We start from the raw sequence: 6000 nt of genomic DNA, 5'->3' as shown, positions 1-6000 counted from the left end.
GCTATTTCGCGCGTGGGCGTTATCCTTGTACTTGCAGTTTGCGCCGAGTAAATCGAGAGAGTAAACTCCGATTTGCGCGATCGATCTTTCGTAAACTTCAAGTTCAAATTGATCGATAATCGAGGGAATTTTCTCTTAGAATTTACCCTGAAAATTATGGTAATCATGGTGGTACAATATAGTATTGGAAGAATTTTATAAGAGTTTTTCTGTGATTAATTTTTACCACAATAAAAATATCAATGTCTACTATAATAAGATATAAAATTTACTGTGTACATATTAATATTTTTTTATTGTGATCAATATTATCGTGGGACGATGTAGTATTGGAAGAATTTTATAAGAGTTTCTCTGTGATTAATATTTATCACGATAACAAATATTGATATTTATACATAATAAATTTTACTATCAGAGAACTCTTATAAAATTCTTCGGAGAGAATTTTCTTTTAGAATTTACCCTGGAAATCATAGTAATCGTGGGATAATAGGGTGTTGGAAGAATTTTATAAGAATTTTTCGGTGATTAATTTTTACCACAATAAAAATAGAATCTATTACAATAAGATATAAAATTTACTATGTACATATTAATATTTTTTATTGTGGTCAATATTATCGTGGGACGATGTAGTATTGGAAGAATTTTATAAGAGTTTCTCTGTGATTAATATTTATCACGATAAAAAATATTGATGTATATACATAATAAATTTTACTACTCAGAGAACTCTTATAAAATTCTTCAGAGAGAATTTTCTCTTAGAATTTACCCTAAAAATCATAGTGATTGTGGGATAATAGGGTGTTGGAAGAATTTTATAAGAGTTTTTCTGATTAATATTTACCACAAAAAAAATATTAATATGTACATAATAAATTTTACTATGCGCATAGTATAATTAATTGAACATATTTTACATCTAATTGTAGTATAGATATTAATATTTTTTATTGCGGTAAAAATATTAGAGAAGCTCTTATAAAATTCTTCCAATACCATATATTGTCCCACCATTACCACAATTTTCAGGGTAAATTCTAAGAGAAAATTCTCTCTGTATAGATAAATAAAAAAAATGCATACTAAAGATATTATAATATTGAGAAAAAGATATCGTCTTCTTTCATCAGTTAACTTAAGCCACAAAATTCTACAATAATTACATTTTGCCAAATTAATATTTTTCAACAAGTATCGATCTAAGCTATCTCTTTGCACCATCAATTTGCAAATGATTCGCGAAAGTATAGAGACATAAGAGAGTATGCCGAGTGCCGCACATGTTTTGTTGGTATCGGCCATGTTGCACAATTCCCGACGTCCACCTTCGGTGTCTGTTCTCGGCCGAGGACACTCATTCGCCAGGACTAAACCTGGTACCGGACCAGGACTACTGCATATATATTACGTACGATTGTGTTCCGAGAAACTTCTGTCCGACATAGCGAGAGCGAGAACTCTGTTTGTCCTCCTTCCTCGATCTTGCCGTCTTTCTTTCGCCATCTCGCTACTCCATAGTCGCGCGTTCTCTCTCTTCCTCTTCAAGGAACTCTACCAGAGTCACTTTGCACCTGGCCTCTGTTTCTCGAGTCGTTGGCAGCTACTTGCGACGCTTCGAGCGAACTCGAGACGATATCGTATCCCCCTCTTTCGCCTTCCTTTCTTCAGCTGTATCTTGTCCAGACCTCCCTCTTTCTACTCGCTCGATACCCCTTCAAGGGTGGAAAAGAATGGTCGAGATGCCGCGTGTCGATCGTTCATCTAGCTTGACGATCGCATTGCTGTTCTTCGATCCACAAGCGACAAAATTTACATGAGAATTTCCATAGAATGAATTACTTCTGATTCCTTCTTCGGATATTTGCCGTTTTTAAATAACAGATATCGCAAATGAAGAGTAAATGATATTCTTGCATAAAATAAATAGCATTCTTTAAATAACGTTTTCAGAAAATCGAAAATAGCACGATTACTTATCACACTACTATAGATTTAAATAAATTCGAATACTTTATTATTATATAAACCAAATAAATGCATGAATATATTGTAATAAATGTATACTTTATTGCACACAAGAATATTTTGCTTACGTTTGTCGTAGAGACAATATTGAATGTTTGTTTTGCTCGTTAATCGAAGTCAATCGTGAACTGTTTATTTTCCGATCCGCGTGACTACGAATTCCAAATGAATAAATAAGTGGAATCGTCCCTGGTCCGAATTGCACGTAAATTGTTACAACACTTCCGACGTCAGCAAATCCGGTGCATTTTTCCCACGATTAACGTGCATAAGCATAAATGTCAATGCCTGCTCCGAACGGGTCCAAGCATTGACCTTCGGCCGATGGTTAAGTGATTGTATTCCAATTATTTTCATTATGTCCAGATTCTAATTGATTCAGTAATCGCGCGACAATCGCCGGAAATACCTTTCGATTATTCGCATCGCATCACTATCGTAAAAGAAGCCTTTGAATCGATAACTGACTGACTAATCTAGAGTTAAAATCGCTGATTGGTTGGGGTCGTCATTAACACTGTTCCGTACTTGAACTCGACGGAACATAAAAATAACTTATTGCGCAATCTGATTATGTTACATGAAGTTGATACAAGAATTCACGTAAACTCAGAAATCGTGCATTATTACGAGAAATTAAATTTCCATTATAATTTTCTCTCAATTTTTCAAATTAATTAATTTAGATGACGTTTGTAAAAAATTGTAATTAATAGAGAGAAAGAATATATGTGTGTGCATACAAAATTGAAGGTTCTGAAAGAACTTTTATGAATTTGTTTTTTGTTTACGTCTTTTCTCGAGCATTCTTTAAAAAGAATCCACGAAATCTGGTTGAAATTGGTGACAGAGTTTTATCCGTGAAAGACTCGACATAAATTTTCTGCGCTGCATCCTCCATATGAAAAGCAAAATCGATCCTCTTCAAATCGAGGGCAAAGAGACGGCGAAATATTGAATGAACTATCCCGGAGTCCCATGAAATCCCGGACAAAGCGACACCGACATCTTCATCCCGGAATGATTTTCCAGAACCTTTCACGCGCGCGCGTTGCACTCGTCTCTCGCTCACAATGGCGGTTCTCGAGCTACTTCATTGTCGCGGCTTACATTAATGAACTCTTTATCGAAAGTCACTCCGATGAAATTCATTCAACCCTTGAAACCGATGATATGTATGACGCGGCGAATGTAGGCTTTTCGCGAAAAAGTGCTTCGCCACTCGAAGATCAGATGCAATTCTTTGAAGCTGCGAGTCGGCTAATGGCAAAATAGATTTTTGCATCAATGATTTCGTGAGGAATAGCACTATTTGGCAATAATCGCATTTGTACTTTTATGATAATTTGTCAAGATTCTCCGAGGATTTTTCGGGATAAAGGATCATAGTCACATACACAGGTGTATATAAAGGTTCAAGATGCTGTGAAAAAGTTTTGAGTATATTAGAAACCTTTTTTCACAATAGTAACTCTAATAATACGACATCATCTCAAGTAATATATATACTTTAGAATATTTTATTCTTAGGGAAAATAATTTTCAAGTATTGTCATACCCCTTATATTAAATATTAACTATAGATTCAATGTGTCTAGGAAAATCTGGAAAACCGAGCATTGTCAGGGAATTTTATAAATCTGGAATTGTCAGGGAAAAAGTCAGGAAATTTTACTATTTATCTGGATTTTTTTCATATTATTCTACATTTGTCTCAATAATTTGAAATGTTTTATTAAATAAATATAAACTTTTCCTTGACTCCCAGCACACTAATTTTGTGTTGTTAAAAATCGATTCATTTATAGCATGTTCGTTAATTTGTATTTTCATCGTCGTGTTATTTTATTTCAATGTGTTTGATAGAGATAAAACTAAAAAATTTGATATAATATAAATATAAAAAACTGATTATTTAAATAGTTTATAGTGACATGTGTTTGTTTCGATTATCGTACATAATGCAAATTGTATAATTGACTAAAATTTTTGTTTTTTTAACTTCCGAACCTTTTCATTGTTGACAAAAATATCTGAAGGAATTCATAAATTAACATTTAATTGATTCATTACATAGATATATGCAAATTATATTTGGAAAAAATAATACTAAAAAGTCAGGGAAAAAATTAATTTCTGGAAAAAGTCAGGGATTTTTTTTCATTGAGTCTGCTGGACACCCCGAGATTTTTTCTTCTAATAGAAAACTTCAAGTTATATCAAGGTATTAAGATTGAATATGTCATACTAAATAATGTCGACGTGAAATTTTATGCTACATATATAAATGATTTAAAAGCTCGATTTAATTAATTTCAAACATAATATCAATAAGTAAATATCTCGAAAAAATCTGAATCGTGGTTCTTCTTTGGAGAGTTAGGACTTAGGGGTTGAGACAGGGTGTAAGACGCGCACAGGTTTCGAATTCTCAACAAAACTCGAATAAGTTACAGCCGAGCGAGCAGAACGTGGTGGTCGCGCGCGCGCGCGCGCGTCTATAAACCTCCGACATAATGTGCCCCGAACGAGATTATTTCGCAATTTATCACCGAGGTCGCTGAATGCGCGGGGTGGTCTATTAGGTATCGGCGGGGGTGGCTGGCAAGATGGCGGCCGGTGTCGGCGAACAATTGTATCCCGGGCCTGATGACAAATGAAGCGGCAGCCGTCTGCGCCTATGACTTACTGCGGTTTCTTTGTCGACGCTTCAGCAATACCACGAATCCTCCTTCTCAGGTGTTTTACCCGATAAAAAAAGTCTGCAACCTCCCTCCGTTTCTCGCCTTCGTCTTCCTCCTCTGGTGATTTCGTTGCTCGCTGGACCGAATTTGCGATTGTTATCGCGATATCTAATAAAAAGGGGAATTTATAGAGGTTTCGTTCTTCGGGTTTATCAAATTATCCCCCAGTTACCAATTTTATACCGAATTTAGAACCGATTTCTCTCTATTCGCCAACGAAAATGTCGTTTGTTCTGATAATACAAATGTAGGATAGATGAGTTAAAAATTATTTTCCTAAATTTCACGTAATTAGTAAATTGTATATCTTAATACTATTAATAACAAGTCTTACCTTCTATTCAATTTTATTTTTTTCTATTGCTCATTTCTCGTTAATTATATATCGATGCACTCTAGCTTTAGCTAATTATGTCTCTCTCTCTTTTCCCTTTTAGTCAAAATATTATTTTGCGGCATCACATTTTCATTCCGATTCTTTTCATCTGTTTAAACAATTATATTAAATAACTGAACACTGTGTATGTGTAATATGCATGAGATAATGATCTCATTTGCACACTAACATCATACATAATGAGTACGAATGCCATTAGCATCGTCAAATAGTCATTAATTTTATGAATCACGAAGCGCGACTTGGGTCACACACACATACACATTTACAAAATTATTTTAACTTTAATATCAATTATAATGAATCGACGTCATTGCAGGACATTTACAATCATCTGATGCACGCGTTGTGTCGAGTGATAAGCGTATTGATTTGCAGAAAATGCAGAAATTGTGTAACGAAGTTATCGCGCTCGCCTATCTATTGTGCTATTGTCAAAGTGTCTCTCGAATCGTTTGGGGTAAAAATATGAGTAACAGCCCTGGTAATGGTCTCGTAAAGAGAGCTTTACAGTTACAGGATCGTAACTTTCAAGCGGCGCGGTTCGTGCAGCGGAGTCGTAAAAAGCCTATTATCTAAGGAGCTCGCTTGCCGTCCGGTTCGATAAATCTAATATAATTATTTCGCTCGCGTCGCGCTCCTTTTATTATCAGATCAGACTAATTCTTTCTCTGATGCGCATAGTTCTAGAGTTTTGCTTCGTCTTACCTTCATGTTAGTCGAGATACGAAATTAACATTAATATTGTCTCATCAATTTGATATCATTATTTGATTCACATATATAAACACAAGTTTACCATTTTTTATTGTTTTTCTTTTTATT

The sequence above is a fragment of the Nylanderia fulva genome, unplaced genomic scaffold, assembly GCF_048542155.1.
Source record: "Nylanderia fulva isolate GAGA-0341 unplaced genomic scaffold, ASM4854215v1 Scaffold8, whole genome shotgun sequence".
Taxonomy (NCBI): domain Eukaryota; kingdom Metazoa; phylum Arthropoda; class Insecta; order Hymenoptera; family Formicidae; genus Nylanderia; species Nylanderia fulva.
This window is presented reverse-complemented; position numbering follows the sequence as displayed.